The 17,451-nt window shown below is 44.9% G+C and overlaps 1 protein-coding gene across 11 annotated transcripts in view; it reads left to right on the plus strand.

Annotated features, from left to right (window-relative positions):
- The window catches only part of LOC120375811, a 371,245-nt gene that overhangs the window by 11,889 nt on the left and 341,905 nt on the right, over nt 1-17,451 (plus strand). For 2 of the 11 annotated variants that reach the window (XR_005586798.1, XR_005586794.1), the window contains one exon: nt 7,279-8,434. The exons of 6 other annotated variants lie outside the window; for them this stretch is intronic. The gene's annotated coding sequence lies outside the window, so the exon portion shown is untranslated. Of the gene's footprint in view, nt 1-4,466; nt 4,659-7,278; nt 8,435-17,451 lie in introns of those variants that run through there. 3 more of the 11 variants (XR_005586797.1, XR_005586807.1, XR_005586812.1) reach the window with 3 other exon arrangements.

Genomic DNA, 17,451 nt, shown 5'->3' on the forward strand with positions numbered 1-17,451 from the left:
TAAATTAGAGACACTGCAGAGACAGAGCATGAAAGTGTAAACAGGGTGCTGAGGCAGGGACATTTGAATATGCAGGTGATGTTGCTGTACTGTCTCAGTCTTCAGCTGGGGGCTTGATTCTCCATTGCTTTGCACCTGTAGACCAGGCATTAATACCAGTGCACAGTGAGGGTAGAATGCTACTGTTGTGATTGAGGAGCATGATACTCACTCTGCGCTGGTGTAAAGGGTTACACAAGGTGCAAGGCAACAGAGAATCAGGCCGTGGGGGGGTGTGGAATGAGAGCGTGGGGGCAACATGTGGAGGGAGGGGATGGGGTGTATAAATAGTGTATGTGGGGGGGAGGGAGGGAAGGAGGTGTGGCTCTGTGTTTGTGCATCACCTCGTATAACGAAGTCCTGACCCTGGCCTGGCGCTCCTAGGCATTACCCCGATACACGTCGTCATCAAAGATGTTTGTGTGCAAATTAAACACCTGCTACGTAAAGCCCAGCTGTGTGCAGAACAGCACAAAGTGACTCCAGGAAGTGGATTTGGATGATAACGAGCTGGAAGGGTCGGGGGGTGGGAGATTACACCTGATCAACTGGGCTGAGAGGGAATTGCCCTGGAATGGCTTGCTTCTGTGCAGTGATATAGAGCATTACAGAGGAGAGAGCGGGCGCGAGAGCGATGACAAGAGCATCATTGTACCCAGAAGAGAGAGACCTTTCAGGCGTAGACTTGGCTGCTGACCATGGGGCTCATGCGGTCACCAGAGGAAGTGAGAGAGCCCTGCCAGGTGAAGGGATGTCAAGCACTGTGTGTCGGTGATGAATCACAAACAGTGTGCGCTCCGTCACTGTGTTTCCAGTGCAGGACTCTCCAGTGGGCCTGCAGGCTGCCTCCTTCAGCTCCGCATCCATGAGAAGTGATTACAGCCCCTTCCTGCGACATGGACTCAGGAGGGGTCGAACATGCTGGTTATGCCCTGGATGGATTTCAAGAAACAGCAGGGAGAGTGGCCTGCAGCTTGGGAGATTCAAGTTCAATTTCTTGCTCCGGCACAGACTTCCTGTGTACCTATGGACAAGTCATTTAGTTTTTCTGTGCCGCAGCTCCCCATTGCAAACTAGGGGTAATAGTCCTGCCCTGGCACACGTTAAAGATTGGAAGGCACTCAGCTACTGCAGGGATGTGGATCATACGGGTACCTGAGAGAGAGAGAGAGAGACATCTTCACAGGCTTTGCTAGGCAAAGCTGACTGGCTGGTTGCTCGATATTTATGGTACAAGTGGAAGACCTTATGACTGTCCTGCTCATTGCAGGCCCCTGTTACCATGATGATGTGTCAGCCACACCCCATACCTCCTGTAAGGTTGTGATTCCTATACCGCACAGCCCGATGAGGCTCTGAACAGTCGGGAAGCAGAACAACCAACCGGTCCCCTGCCTTATTGTTGGGAAGGGCACTGAGCTGGGAGTATCTTTGGATCAGTCTTGCTAGGGTGATTCTACATCACTACTAAATCACCAGCTGAGATGGGACTCCAGTGCCCAGAAGACTCCTATATCTCACCCACAGGGCTCTGTTCTTGGTCCAACACTATTTAATATCTTTATCAATGATCTGGAGGAAAATAGAAATTCTGCTAAAATGTGCAGATGACACAGAAATTGATAGAGGGGTTAGTAATGGTGGGGTCAGGTCAGTTATACAGAGCAACCCGGATCACTTGCTGAGATGGGCTCATTTAGACAACATGCATTTTAGCACAGCTGAATGCAAGGTTATATATCTAGGAACCTAAAATGCAAGGCATGCTTACAAGATGGGGACCGCCCTCAGGAATGCAGGGGCACCGAAAAGGACTTAGTAGGTATGGTATATAACCAACTGAACATGTGCTCCTCATGCGGTGCTTTAGCGAAGAGGGGTGAGTGGGATCCTTGGCTTTATAAGCCAGGGGATATCAAGTAGAAGCAGGGAAGTGGTATTGCTTCTTTCTATGGCATTAGTGAGACCATTACTAGAATATGCTGTCCAGTGCTGATGTTCATGTTTTGAAAAGGATTTTGAAAAATTGGTGAGGGTTCAGAGAAGGGCTAAAAGGAGGATTTGAGGTCAAGAAAACATGCCTTTTGAGCTAAGAAACTCAATCTATTTAGTTTATCCAAGGGAAAGGTAAGAGGTGACATAATCACAGTCCAAAAGTACCTACAGGGGTAAAAAGATTTCTAGTAGTAGATAGCTCTTTTGTCTAGCGGAGAAAGACAAGGAGATCCAATGGTCCGAAGGTGACAAAACACAAGTTCAGACTAGAGATAAGGTAAAAAAAATTTTTTTATCTGAGAGTGTAATTCACTATTGGAACAACTTAACAATGGATGTGGTAGATTGCCCATCCTTGGAGTGTCTAAGACAAAACTGGATGTTGTTGTTAAAAGAGATGCTGTAGCTCAAACAGAAGTTATGGGCATGGTGCAAGAATGACTGGGTGGGGTTCTCTGGCCTGTGCTATGCAGGAGGTCAGATTAGATGATCTAGTTTATGCACCTATGAATTTGGCTTGTGGCACCCCCTCACTCAGAGCTCTATATTTCAGGCCCTGTAAGAGATGCTTTTCTTTTAATGTAAATTCTGAACCCTGCCCTGTAGACATGTGCAAGGATCCCTTTCCCCCACAATGTGTTTCCTAAAGCAGGGCCTGGGTATATTTCCACTGGAGAGTGTGGCCCCTGTTCCCTGCTAGCAGATGTTAGCTATTGACAGGAGATGATCAAGTGAGGGTAGGACCTTGGCCTACCCTGCCTTTGCAAGAGTCCCCAGGTAGGGATTCTGGCTAAATCAGCCAGGATTACCTGTCCTGGGATGCTTCTGGCTGTGTAGATCTGATTTGAGCTCTGCATATGTATATCCCTGCCTTGGAGGGGAGAGATGAATGTGACGTAAATTCCTTCAGCAGAAAGCATGATAGGACAGCAGGGGGTTATGTTAGCAGCTCAGCTATTTCAATCTCTCATTGATGATGAAATGACTGCTGCTTTTTCAGGACCTGTGTCTCTGACAACACTTCACCTTCACTGTCTGTAAAGAGGGAAATGACCTGGGGCCCTTGTCCCATCGCTCCCTGTGGTGGAGAGTAAGACCAACCACCGCAAAGAAGCCTTTTAGCTTTACTGCAATGGCCTTATCCTCTCTGATTGCTCTCTCTGAACCTTGATGTAGGCAGCTCCCTACTTCTGGGGCCCTTTATCAGAAATTCTTCATATAGGTGTGTACCAGATCTCCACACCCTATCTGCTCCCCTCCACCTGGCCAGGGGACGCTCCTGTGACATTTAGTCATATCATGCAGCTGGGTTTAATGTTTTTGCCCCAATACTCTTTTGTACCTGCCTATTTAACCAGAATCCCTTGTTGGCCATACTTTCTATTTAGGGTCTGTTAATAAATGGCTCTTAAAGGGTCAATAAATGATGAATAACTGTTATAAAGCATGTTACTAACATTTATTATAGACAGTTACAGGTCATGGGTTAGATCACCAGAATCTAGAACAACGATTAACCATTTATTAAAGCATCTATTATTCAATTTATTAACTCTTTCGAAACTGTTCATGAAGGGACCTTTCATATTTCTCATAGCCTGGGTTTGCAGATCTTTCTGGGACTTTAACACAAGAGTGTTAAGCCTGATCTAGGCTGCGCCTGTGAATTTCATTTTCACAGTGTTTTCCCAGAGGAAAAATATCCCACTTTAAAAATAAAAATCATAATAAAAAAGCCTCCTTGTTGTCGCATGTCCCCGAGTGACCTCTTGGCGTGATCCCCAGCTTGGCAGTCATAGAAATCATTTATTCATATGTACAAAGTACAAAAGGTAGAGCCTAGAAACAAGTACAAGAGGAAAAGAGGACGGGGGGCTAATGAAAAAGTATTCTCTTTTGTTTCTAAACATCGTTTTGATCGTGTATCTGAATGGACATTTAGTGTCTGTTTCCATAGCTACATGTAACAAAACAGAGGGAAAGCAACGCAAAAGTAATTGAAAATGCTGGCGCTGGCATCAAAGAAAATATCAAGATAAAAGCTGTGCTAAAAATGGGGACAAAGAGAAAATGAGGCAGAGAAAATGGAAGAATAAACAAAAGCTGATGTTACATTTATCTCCGTGATACTGTTAGCCTTTTGGTTGGGAACAGCACCTGTAGTAGGCAAGAATTCACACCTGCCATATACCTTTGTTATTGTTGTTACAAGATTAGTACCCCCGCTGGGTGCTCTTCAGAGACCCCAGGAGAGCGCACAAGCTCAATATACAAGGTAGGCGCATGATCCCCATTTTACAAATGGAGAAACTGAACCCAGTGAGATTTAAGTAACTTGTAGGTACTCTGTGTCCGAGCCATGGCTTGAACCCTAGTGCCTTGACTCCTAGACTAGTGCCCTAACCACAAGATCATCTTTTTCCATGCTCTAGTGCGTGCACGTGGCCTGTTGCAATAGCATCCTTATCCCAGAGGCTTATGTCTGGACCTGGTTCTGCAGGGAGGGCAGCCTAGTAGCAGAGGAGCTAGACCCTGAGCACTGTCAGAAAAGACTCCCAAAGAGGCAACAGCACCTGCCAGCTCTCAGACTAATCCTCTTGCATTGACTAAACAATGCAGCTAAGGTACTTACTGTAGCTCTCATTTGGAGCACATCCTCTTGCCTAAGACAGGGCAGACTTACGCACGGGTGAATGCGCAAGGAGCAGAAGCCAGCTGGATCCAGAGATCCTGGCTGACCATTGTCCTGCACCTAGTGTAGTCATTTACATGAGGGCAAGGTGTGTGTGAAAAGCTAGTATGGCTGTCCCCCTTAAGATTTATCTGTTGTTGTTGTTGTTACTAATTATTTGTATTACAGTAGCACCTGGAGGCTTCAACCAAAATCAGAGCCCCATCGTGCTAGGTGCTTCACAAACACGCAGTAAAAGACAGAAGAGCTTGCAGTCCAAATAGATGGGGCAGACAAAGGGCAAGAGGGGAAACAGAGGCACAGAGTGGAAGTGACTTGCCCGAGATCACACAGGAGGGCAGTGGCAGAGTTACCAGTCTCCTTTCTCTAGTCTAAATTTAACAAGTGTTTTGAACAACAAACTGCTCCCCCACCCTCCCTTTCTTTTTTTTCAATCAACCCACCAGTCCCTCAGATTTAGTAGAAAATCTTTCTCTCTCATTTCTATATATTTTGAATGGCTGGCCAAAGAAGGCAGGGTATATGGGTAAATACTGTGCAGCCAGCATTTAATTTCAGATGCAGTGAGTTGAAAAATATTGTATAATAAGTTATAGATCTGCTTTCACTGAGCCTCAAATGTGCTGGCTAATGAGTTATTCCTATTTATTGCACAGTTGTGCCTGTGCTATATAGCACAGTTTATTTAATGCATTAATGCTGCCTTTGCTCTAACGCATCAGGAGAGAATGCAGATGATAGCAGGCTGCTAAATCTTTCCATTCCGTGTCAAATAAAAGCCAAAGATCATGCTGCATCTAATATTTCAAATAATGAATCCAATAAGCTGAAAGTACTCAATTGTCTCTGGGGTATCATCTCTATATTTCTTACCCTGAAATGCAAATTGCCTATCCCAGGCTCTTCTGTCATGACTCTGTCATTTCAAAGTTCATTGTAAATGCAGTGTGCAGAACCTGTAACTTTTCACGATAGGAACCAATGATTCCCAGAAAAGTGATTCTCTTCTCTTCGAATCCCCCTGGGGCATATCTGTCTTTCTGAAGGTGCTTATGGCCCTCCTCACCCTAGGATCTGAATATTGTAGAGCTGAGAGCAGAAAGTGCAGAAGGAGGCAGGTTTGTTTCTAAAATAACCTTCTTTGATGAGTGAGGTTGCCGGGGGCTTTACCAATATTCTGTGTAGATTTTTAGCAGCAAGGGTGATTAATCATGGGAATAAACTCCCAAGGGAAGTGGTAGATTCTCTATCTCTTGCTGTCTTCAGATCAGACAATATGCTTTTCTGGAAGATGTATTTAGTGAAACACAAGTTATTTGGCTCAGGCCTAGTCTACACTAGAGGGGGGAATTGATCTAAGTTATGCACCTTCAGCTACGTGAATAATGTAGCTGAAGTTGACATACTTAGATCTATTCACCATGGTGTCTTCACTGCGGTAAGTCGATGGCTGACGCTCTTGTGTTGACTCCACCTGCACCTCTCGCCCTGGTGGAGTACCGGAGTCAACGTGAGAGCACTTGGCAGTCAATTTATTGTGTCTAGACTAGACACGATAAATCGACCCCCGTTGGATTGATTGCTGCCCGTTGATCCAGCGAGTAATGTAGACAAGACCTCAGTATAGGGGTAAGTGGGTGAAATTCTCTGCTCTGTGCTATGCAGAAAGCCAGACTAGATGAGCTAATGATCTCTTCTGGCCTTCAACTCAAAGAAACTGGTTGAGGTCCTCTGCCATGTGGTTTATCAGTTCTTTGGGGTAGGGACCATCTTTTTGTTCTGTGTTGGTGCAACATTAGCCCAGTGGGGTCCTGGGCCTTAACTGGAGCTGAAAGACCCACCCAACTGCCATACAAGTATTACATAATAATAAAGGTGGCTGTGTTTCAGAGATGCTGTATGCACACTGCACAGCTTCCTGGTGAAAGGGACTACACGTATGGAAGACATTTAGAGGATAGTAACGGAAGATGCATTGGCTTTGGTCTTCCCTTCTCTGCATTCCCATTAGTCCGTTTTTATCCACCCACCACAAAAACTAGAGACTTTAAACATGCTGCTTGACAGTACAGAGAAATCCTGCCCAGGCACTATCCTCCCTCCTAGCTCCTTACAAAGAAGCCATATATTAGCCATGTGGCCGCTTGTTTAATCTGCGGAATATAAGGCCACTCTGCTGATCTCCAGATGGGATCACTAAAATTAACAAAGCTTTTCCAAGCCAGGCTGACCTTGCTGTAATGATCTGCTCGAAAGGACATATGCCAACTCCCAGGGAGGTCACCTCTAGGTCACACTTAATAGCAATAAAAATACTTTCCCCTTATCTAGTGCCTTCCGGCTGAGGATCCCAGCTTTTCTGACATAAATAGGTTGACACGCGGTCCCCCCTCCATGGGAAGGTCAGGATTATTCCTGTTTTATGTATAAGGGAAACTAAGGCAAAGAGAGGACAAGTGATTCACCTAAGTCAGTGGCAGAGCCGGGAAGGGAGCCCTGACCCTGCTACTGCCTAGCTTTGTGCTTTAACCGTTGAACTATGCTTCCTCCAGGTGGAGAGATGGCTAAGAATTCTATAGAACGCCCTATTGTTGGATCACCGCAATCCTTTTCTTGAGTGGCTCGGTGTCCTCTCAGCCACCTTCTGACTTCAGTCCCTCAGGATTCAAGAGCGCCCCATGTATGTTCCTTGGCAGAGAGCTCATGTCAATGTTTCCCTTGGTCCGTATGCACACTGGAAGGAGGGAATGGACACCTCAGATCCCCTGGCCATCTCTAAAACAGAGGACCTGAATGTGTTTTGCAGACCAAACCCACCACAGCAGAAAGACATGAAGGAAGCAGCAGCTCTAGTCCAGAGGAAAGTAGCTATCTGCAAAATACGAATGCCTTGAATTTTCAACTCCAGGTTGTCCAGTTGTCCTGGTAGGCAGAGAACATGGTGCTCCATCTTATCTCTGCAGCAAGGAAAGAGAATATGAACCTCTCCTACTTCATATTGTTGGGCCAGATCATCCAGTGGAGTAAATCAGCATGGCTTCATTGATTTCAACTAATCAACAGTGGTTTACACCAGAGGGGGATCTGGCCTTTTTTCTCTATGATCAAAGGTAACAATTACGTTTTCCTTCCCACATTTCCGAGCAATCCAAATGGAAGCCAGGAGAAGATTTCCAGCTGAGCTCCCTAACCTTCTGGTACCACCTCTTCTGTTCAGTGCCTCAAGGGAAAGCGTGCATCAGCAGAAGTGCTATATAGACTGTAATTTAAAATCTATTAACTCTGAACACCGGTATGGCACATAAACTTAACTGGCTTTTGCAGTACTGCATCAAGTTCCCATTCCTAGTTATTCCTATAAATCACACCCGATAAGCTGGGATCCAATCGATGGGGAAAAAATTATACCACAGCATTAGATTCCATCATACATGACTTGAACTATTACTTACCTGTCTTGTGGCATGAAGAATCATGAAAATTAATAATCTCCCTCTGCCCAAACCTGGTGTGTGTGTGTGTGGCAATATTACCTTGAGTGTATTCTTTCTTTAAATGATCAATTTAATGTTTTTTTTAACTTACAAGTGGTCAATTGCTTTTTAAAATTGCTATAATACTAAAAATCCTGAAACTTAATGGGATTTCTTTTCTTTTTACAATCTGCTGCTCCAGAACCCTTCTCTTAATGTCCTTTTCATAAAAGATTTCTGCCTTACTAGACGTCTTCCTGTGTCTTCATACACAAATGGCGAGCTCTTGGATCTGACCAAAATTCAGAACTTGGACCAGTTCTAACATGTGTGTTCTGTTTTGAAAGGACCAGACTGAAACCCATTATTAGGATGTCAAGTATCAGAGGGGTAGCCGTGTTAGTCTGGATCTGTAAAAGCGGCAAAGAGTTCTGTGGCACCTTACAGACTAACAAACGTATTGGAGCATGAGCTTTCGTGGGTGAATACCCACTTCGTCGGATGCATCCCACGAAAGCTCATGCTCCAATACGTTTGTTAGTCTATAAGGTGCCACAGAACTCTTTGCCAATATTAGGATGCATTTTCTCAGACAACATACAGTTGGCCTGTGGAATTCCCTGCCATGGGTTGTTGTAAAGGCCAACAACAGTTAAAAAGAGTTCCGGGGTGTGTGTGTGTGTGTTTGTGTGTGAGGGGCGGGCCTTAGCACAATGGTGTCCTGGTTTATGATAAGGGTGCCTATTAATAGTTAATAATAAGCTCTTTCCTATTTTTCATGTTAAAAATTAACAGGAAACTGTGACAGATGCTGTATAAATCATCATGATAAGTTATTTCTATGTGACATTTATTGAATGCAGAGCTTCCGGTTCTGTAAATATAGGAGTGGGAAGCAATGGAAAAACAATTTAGAAAAAACTCTAACCAAACTTTTTCAAACTTGAAAAAAATGTTCTGCTCACTTTTGGATGAAGGTCTGTCTCCAACTATTGTCTCTTGTCTTAGATTTCTAAGCTTCTTGGGGCGATATTATATTAACAATCAGGCCTACCAGGCCTACTTCAGTTGTGAGCTGAACTGTTGGAAAGTGGGTGAAAGTTTAGACATGTTCCAATCACCTGTAACAAATGTTGCTGAGGAGATCTACAAAAGGGAGAGAGACTTGTGTTTGAACTTATCCAGTCTGTTGATCAATTCTGGTATCAAGAGGAGAACGAGACTAGAAACTAGGCCTCATTTGTTTGAAAAAAAAAATGATTGGATGGGATATCCTGCCTATCCCACCCTCTTTGAGGCCTTTAAAAAAAGACTTTGGAGGGAATCAGATGGGGTATGGACTCCTGTGACAGTCCTGGGGGAAAGGTTGAGGGGTTTCTAATTTGCTCCAGAGACCCTGTCCTTTATTTGTGAGCCTCCAAGGTATTGTAGCATTGTAACACCCAGCCCTCAGTGCACCAGTGGGACTTCAATGAGTTTCGATCAGCTAGTTATATGGAACGAACATAATTTCAAAATGTTTTGTGTCTCATGTTTGTTGATTATTATTTCTTATGTATCCAAACTTAATCAGTACATTTCTAAACTTTGTATGAACTTTCTAGTGTTTGCCCTGGGCCTAAGCAGGCTGAGGTCTCTGTACTCAGTACCCCACACCATGTTGGATGGTTCAGTGTTGTTTAGTGACCGGGACATGTTAACTCCTTTGACAATATGGGCCTATTTATGCCATCAAAATGAACCCAACAGCAGGGGCCCTCTTTTTGTTCTGTGGGGTCCTGGTCCGTCACTGGACTATTGTACCCCACGCACCTCCTGGGTGTGGTGTCTGTTCCATCTAGTGGCACCGAAACCACTTACAGAGAGATTATGAGTTTGCTCTACAGCCTTAGCTAAGGGCCAGGTGGCTTTTAGCTCATGGGGTAGAGGCTCCGGCACTAAGCTCCAGAGGTCCCAGATTCAATCCCGCCTGCCGACGACCGGGCTCTGTCGGCGTTACACTACCACAGTCCGAATACTGAACATCAATAACCGCTATCATCAGCGATACTTCCATTGTTTTTCATCAGTTCATCCTACTTGGTCCATCTTTCCTCAGACAGCTCCGCTGCCAACGTGACTGATACAGTCAGCAAGTCTCTCCATTTCTCTTAATTCTTTTATCCCTAAATTTCTATTTAGAAGCCTTCTATCAGCTTGCAGTTCCTGTGCAATTCATCAATGTAGATTCTACAGGAAATCCATAGGCCCAGACTCTGAAGTTAGTGAGGCTATGGGAGATGTAAGGCACTATGCAATGGGAGGGAGGCAGGAGCCAGCCCATGGTATTAAGAAGGATTAGCCTCCTCAGCAACGTTCCTATAACCTGGCACTTGACGAGTATGCAGGAAACTCATGACGTGCATCTGAGAAATCAAAGCCGTGTGGGTGACTGAGTAGTTTGGGGGATTAGGACAGGGCTATGCAGCCTTTGCCTGCTAGGTCACACTAGTTCAAAGCTGATCTAGAAAAACAGCAAGTGGAAAAATGTTGCATTTAGTGACTGAACGGTGGCCTCTGTGAAAAGAGCTGGGACCTCAGCCTTGTTGCCTGGTAGGCACTTGTTCTCCATCATTAAAACTGGCCTAGATTGATGGTGCGTTGGTAGGCTCAGCAGGGAAAATGAAAAGGAAATATGCCTGGGAACCAAACTCCTTTCTAACCCATAGAGGTGGCTCTTCCAGAAAAAAATTGATGGTCATAGGCCCAGGCAGTCTGGGGACTTATTGTCCTAGGCTGTGTCTGTTCTTGGGGACAAATGAAGGTCTCCAGTTGTCTGTTAGGCACCACCTAACAGAGAATGTCTTGTTAGCCACGTAAAGGTCATTGGGCTCAAGTAGATTTTATTAAACACTTCAATCCCCTGGCTTTGGTGATAAAGCAAGTTAAGGTCTCGAGCTGTGGTTTTATATTGCAAATATTTATCTATCACATAAAATGCTTTTGACAACCCGTGCCAAGTAACTGGGTGTTTGCAGCCTTGTAAAAGAGAAGCCAGATGTCCTGTTTTGTTCCTCAGCCCTTCTAGTCTAGCACAGGTTTGCATGATTAAAACTAACCCAGCTGTGAGTTTGTATTTGATGGAACATTATATACAGCTACAGAAGAGGAGATGCTATTTCATCTCTGATTATTTTTTAATACTTTGTTTTAAAGCCAAATCAATATCAGTGTAGCTGAGAGGGGCCAGGAGACTTCTACTGATGTAAAGAATAATTACAGCTATATAGCAGGTAGGGTGCAGGCACTTAGAATGTGTTGCCATGTCTGCACATCTCCGGAAGACACTGAGGCCAGATCGTCAACTGCTGTGAATTCTCAGAGCTCCTTCCTTTTGCTGAAGCGACATCAATTTACACCAGCTAAGGATCTGGCCCCTTGCGCTTCACTCTAAGCGAACTTTGTTATGGATGAAAGGCAGCAATGAGCCCCAAAGAAGCTGCGCTTTCTGTGTGGGCACAGCGTGGTGTTTCTGTGAACCAGGCTGCTGGCAAGAAGGAATGTAGAGGAACCCCTCCCTACACTATGGTTCCCACCGCAGACATGGCTAGATGGAGACAATTGGCTCTACTTCACTTAGCAGTTGTTTGGACTGGAGTGCTATACAGTTCTATACTTTAATCCTGTAGCTCTAGAGACCGTGACACATGCAAACCAGTCTTGTGGTTACGATACTGTACTAGGCTCCAGATGATCTATGTCCAATTCTTAGCTCTGCTCTAGATTCTTTGGGTGACTATGGGCAAGTTGTTTAGGGCCCTATTTAGGCACTCCCATTGGCCTAGCACTCATAAATTCCACTAGGTGCCTATCTGCATCATGAGATGCCTAAATAACTGAAAAAAATCAGGCCCTTAATTTCTCTGTGCCTCAGTTTTCCCACCTGTAAAATATTTCTCTACCTTGTAGAGGCTTGTGAGGCCCAACTGTTAATATATCTGATGTATTCAGTAGCTGAGGTGATAGGGAGGTTATGTATCTCCTCAGACAGTGTTAGATGACAAATGAGGGATAATACCAAGTTACTCATGGGTTATGAGATAGAAGAAGGGCCTTCTTCTGGATGCCCGCCGAGAGAAATTTGGGGCCTTGTTACGTCCTGTTCACTGGGACCCCGCCCCCTCCCACTTCACCCTATTTCAGATATTTTTGGGGGGCCCTGAGCTCAGGGGCCCAGTACAATCATTCTCCTTTGCCCCCATTTCGTCAGCCCTGACCATATATAAAAGCGAGGAACCTTCAAGGAAGCAGAGATATGGAACTCTGGTGGCTGGGAAGATAATTCAAAAGTCTCTCTATTTTCTCCCACCACCCAGCATTTCCTTTCTGTTAATGGTCCCAGGACTACAGACTGGAGGTGTCAGCGTGGGCAGGAGGAGATCACTGCAGAAATTCTGACGCTTCCCTGATTCAGTCTAGCCGTCCTTCATGTCAAGCCCATTATGTCCACATCTCTGAGCAAACTGAATTAACCGAGGCTGTGCTGATTCCATTTAGCAGCACCACGTGGGCTAGCGTGTAGCAATCGATCAACCCGATCCCCCCTGAGCCCCTCTAAGTGGACTAGAGAGAACAGTGTCATGCTCACTGTCCTGTTACTTAGTCCCTCCACCTCACTCCTGACAGGAGAGAGAGGCAATCCCCTTTCCTGCGCTTAGCACCCGTGATGGGCGTAGGCCTGTTATTTCAGAGACAACAGGTCACGAAGGCACCATGGCAGGTAGCGGATGCCCCGGGCTGGTTTTACAAACCAAGCTGTCTGTAATTAATGACACTCCTGAAGCAGAGTGTTCATGGCTAGAGGAAATCAATTGGGGGGAAATAGGACAAAATGGAAAATACTACAGTACATTCATCATTTGTTGCCTTCGGTGCAAGGTTTAAGGACCTCCAGACTCCTGGTCCCAACTCATCGTGATCAGGAAAGTCCATTTATCTTAGTCTCTTATCCTAGACCCTTTCACGTGCACTGCTCATCCTTAAAGTTCACACGAATGCAGAGAACACAGGCTAATGGGAAGAGAAATGGGACGTCAGTCAGGCAAACAGATGCCTGGAATTTGGGGCTGGATTGTGCCTTTAGGCCCAGCTCAGAGCCAGTGGTGGTGCACAACTGCATCACTCCAGAAGTAGCAGTGGGGCTGTGACTCACAGACGCCACCCTAAGGGCTTGTCTACATTACCCGCTGGATCGACGGGCAGCGATCAAATCCAGTGGGGGTCGATTTATCGCGCCTAATCTAGACAGGATAAATTGACCACTGAGCGCTCTCCCGTCGACTCCGGTACTCCACCAGGGCGAGAGGTGCAGGAGGAGTCAAAGGGAGAGTGTCAGCCGTCCACTTACCGCAGTGAATACACCGCAGTAAGTAGGTCTAAGTATGTTGACTTCAGCTACGTTAGTCACATAGCTGAAGTTGCGTAACTTAGATCGACCCCCCTCTCCCCCAGTGTAGACCAGGCCTTAGGTACAATTTCTCCCCTGCTTCCTCCTTGCTCCGGGTGGGCTAATGGTTTATACCAGCAGCAAATCCCAACACTCCTCGACCAGTTGCCCTGTACTGGCCAGTGAATAGAAGTGGTAGAAGCAAGACACCGCCCTCACCAGAGCATTCCGGGGATGTGATAAGTGGGCATACGATACCGGCTCGTTCCGACATGCCTGCTCCCAAAGTCTGGGTAGCACACAAAGGGACATGCAGGGAGTTCTCATTCCAGTGTGTGTTATCGAAGTCACAAGCCAGCCCTTGCAATTGTCTCTTTCACGAGCAGTGAATGAATAAGCTTTGGTCTCTCTCCTAAGAACCTTCTCATTCCCTTTGGGTCTCTACATTTCCTGTAATGAGATTACAAGTCTGGTTGATGTAGGTAGTAGTGCTGATATAATACACTTAGACTTTAGTAAGATGGGGTATCACATGACATTTTGATTAAAAATCTAGAACAGTATAAAATCAATGTGGAACACATTAAATGGATTAAAAAATGGCTATCTGATAGGTCTCAAATTTTAACTGTAAATGAGGAATCATCACTGAGTGGGTGTGTTTCTAGTCCTGTAAGGATGTTTTTTGTCTATGACCTGGAAGAAAATCATCATTGATAAAGTTTTCAGATGACACACAGATTGGGGAAATGGTGAATAATGAAGAGAACAGGCCAGTGATACAGAGCAATCTGGATTGCTTGGTAAACTGGGGGCAAACAAACAATATGTGTTTGAATACAGCTAAATGTAAACGTATACTGTGGAACACAGAACACCGGTTGCACTTATGGGATGGGGCACCCTATCCTGGGATCCTGTGGCCAAAAGGGCTAATGCAATCCTTGGATGAACGAGCAGGAGAAATGAGGTTCTTTTACCTCTCTATTTAGCACTGTTGTGAACGCTGCTGGAATACTGTCTTGCTCTGGTATCCACAATTCAAGAAGGATGTTGATAAATTGAAAGGGGGGCAGAGAAGAGCCACAAGAATGATCAAAGGATTAGAAAACCTGCCTTATAGTGATAGACTCAAGGATCTCAATCTATCTAGTTTAACAAAGAGAAGGTTAAGGGGTGACTTGATCACAATCTATAGGTACCTGCATGGGGAACAAATCTTTAATTATGGTCTCTTCAATCTAGTAGTGAAAGGTCTAACATGCTCCAGTGGCTGGGAGTTGAAGCTAGACAAATTCAGACTGGAAATAAGGCATCAATTTCTAACAATGAGAATAATGAATCATTGGAACAGTTTACCAAGGGCTGTGGTGAATTCTCCATCACTGAGCATTTTTAAATCAAGACTGAATGTTTTTCTAAAAGCTCTGCTCTAGGAGTTATTGTGAGGCGGATCAATGGCCTGTGTTATTCAAGAGTCGGACTAGATGAGCATAATGGTCCTTTGAATTTTGGAATCTATAAATCAATGTTCCCATCCATTTCTCCATTTGGGCTTCTTCCTTTGCTCCATAGAGGTCTCATGGTCTGTCATTTCGGGCTCCCCATCCAAATGCACCATCAATAGTGCCCGATCTGCACCTGGTGTTGGAAATCTCATATTTTTGTTTCATTGCTTTTAGTCACCCTCCCCAAGCATCTGAGGTTGTGTCTACACTACGGAGGCTATATCGGCATAGATCTGTTGGTGTAGCTGTGCTGGCATAACCCCGAAGTGTACATGCAGCCTGCACCGACAGAAGGGGCTTTCCCACCTCCCTGGACAATGTTATCTGTTGATGGAAGCATTTTTCCATTGACATAGCATAGAAGTTGCTTCTCTGTAGCAGGAATTCCTTACACTTGCAAAAGCATACACAGAACATGTGCACACATTTTCCTGGCCAAACTAATATTAGAATGTTTCACCACCACTAATTTCTTTCATGTAGCCCAACATGATTTTGCACTTTAATTTTCTTCAGCAGTAGGGTGACAGATTCATTCTAAAGATATAACCAGTACCAATTATTCCAATTTAATAACACAGTCCAGCCTGCCAACACCTGGTCTAGTACCACACTCTTCTACTATCAAGGGCAAGATTTTCTAGGCAGATTTTAAACTGAGGGGTTTATGATTACTAAAACAGAATTCTCAGCAAACCAGATCTCAGAGATGTGTTACTGCTTTTGACCACACATTTCCCAGCTTTTATTCTTTTCAATTTAACTGCCCAAAGCGGGTCGGGTGGGGGGGTCTCTTTACATAGCAGCTATGGTCATTTTTCAATCTCACAACATACAAATCCATGTACTGACTGGTAGATATTATTAGGCAGTCCGAGCATATGGACTTTTGTACTCACTGAAGTCACCCCTCTGCTTTATCCCATCATTCCATGTGACCTAACACCTCTGTTTGCGAGATGCTGGGAATGGGCAATAGGAGATAGATCACTTGATGATTACCTGTTCTGTTCATTCCCTCTGGGGCACCTGGCATTGGCCACTGTCAGAAGACAGGATACTGGGCTAGATGGACCTTTGGTCTGACCCAGTATGGTCGTTCTTATGTTCTGTATAGACCTAACTTTTAAGTATAGACCAAGCCTGAGAGTCTGCTTTTGTGTGGGGGAGGAAATACAGGTTTAAAAAGCATAATCTGTTTCTCTTTAAAAAAAATCGTTAATTTCTCCAACTGTCCATGAAACTGCCTATTCTTTTTAATTGTAAACCAAATGTGAACCCTGTAAGCATGACGGATGACACTTTCTAAGTTACAAGATAGTTCACATTACAGACATTTCATAACATTCAAAGCATGGGCCCAACTCTAATGACCTAAAATAATTAATCCGGGTTTCCCGAATTCCTATTCTGGCACACCCAATATTTTTAAAGAATGGCTTCTCGCTAGAGAGACCCCAATCACAGCTCATTGTGCTAGTGCTATACACAGAGATAGGGTCCTTGCCCCAAGGAGCTTACAATCCACGAACCCAAATGTTAAGCTGTCAACCTCTAGGCCCTCTCTGTTCTGTAAATGGCCATAACTGCTCTGAATCTTTCTAAAAGCTTGTGCTAAACTTTTATCTGTGTTTCTGCTTCATTTCCTAACATCTCCACCCACTCCTTCCCACTCTTTGTGTCAGATTTAAGTTGCTCGTGAAATTTTCAAGTTTTGCAAATGAAATAAGTTCCCGTCTTGAATTTTTTGAGTCTCCCTTGGCAATTGTCCCAGCTCCAGGATTCAAATATGACCATTCATGACCTCTTAATGGGGAGGATGCAGTAGCTGTAATGCAGATGAAATAAGTGCTACCTCATCTAAGAACTCTCTTGCAGTAAGTTAGCTCATTTCCCCTCCCTCAGCAAACTGTGTAATGTTCTCCCAAGGGCATCAAAGGACCAAGAGGGATGCATCAGGAATGGGCCCAGGGAACAACAGCAGTGACTTAGTGGCTCGCATATAGACTTATGCATCCTCCAAACAGAGCCACAGTGTCCTGCTTTGAATGGGGCGTGCTGTACATTCCCTTATTCCACAGGGATTGCAGAAGTGGATGGACAGCTCTAGTTAAGCCAAATGTGCTCTGTGGGCTTGATCGAAATTCCACTGGAGTCAGTGGGATACTTTCCAGTGACTTTAAAGGTTTGGATTTGGTTGTACATACAGCACCTTAACCAAGCCTTGTGATATTCCAGGCACATTGTGACGTGAGCTCCTCTATGGCTCCCATTGCATTTAGAGTGGTGATGGCAGGGGGTACCCTCCCCTCTAAGAGA

Source organism: Mauremys reevesii, linkage group 12 (genome assembly GCF_016161935.1).
Source record: "Mauremys reevesii isolate NIE-2019 linkage group 12, ASM1616193v1, whole genome shotgun sequence".
NCBI lineage: Eukaryota > Metazoa > Chordata > Testudines > Geoemydidae > Mauremys > Mauremys reevesii.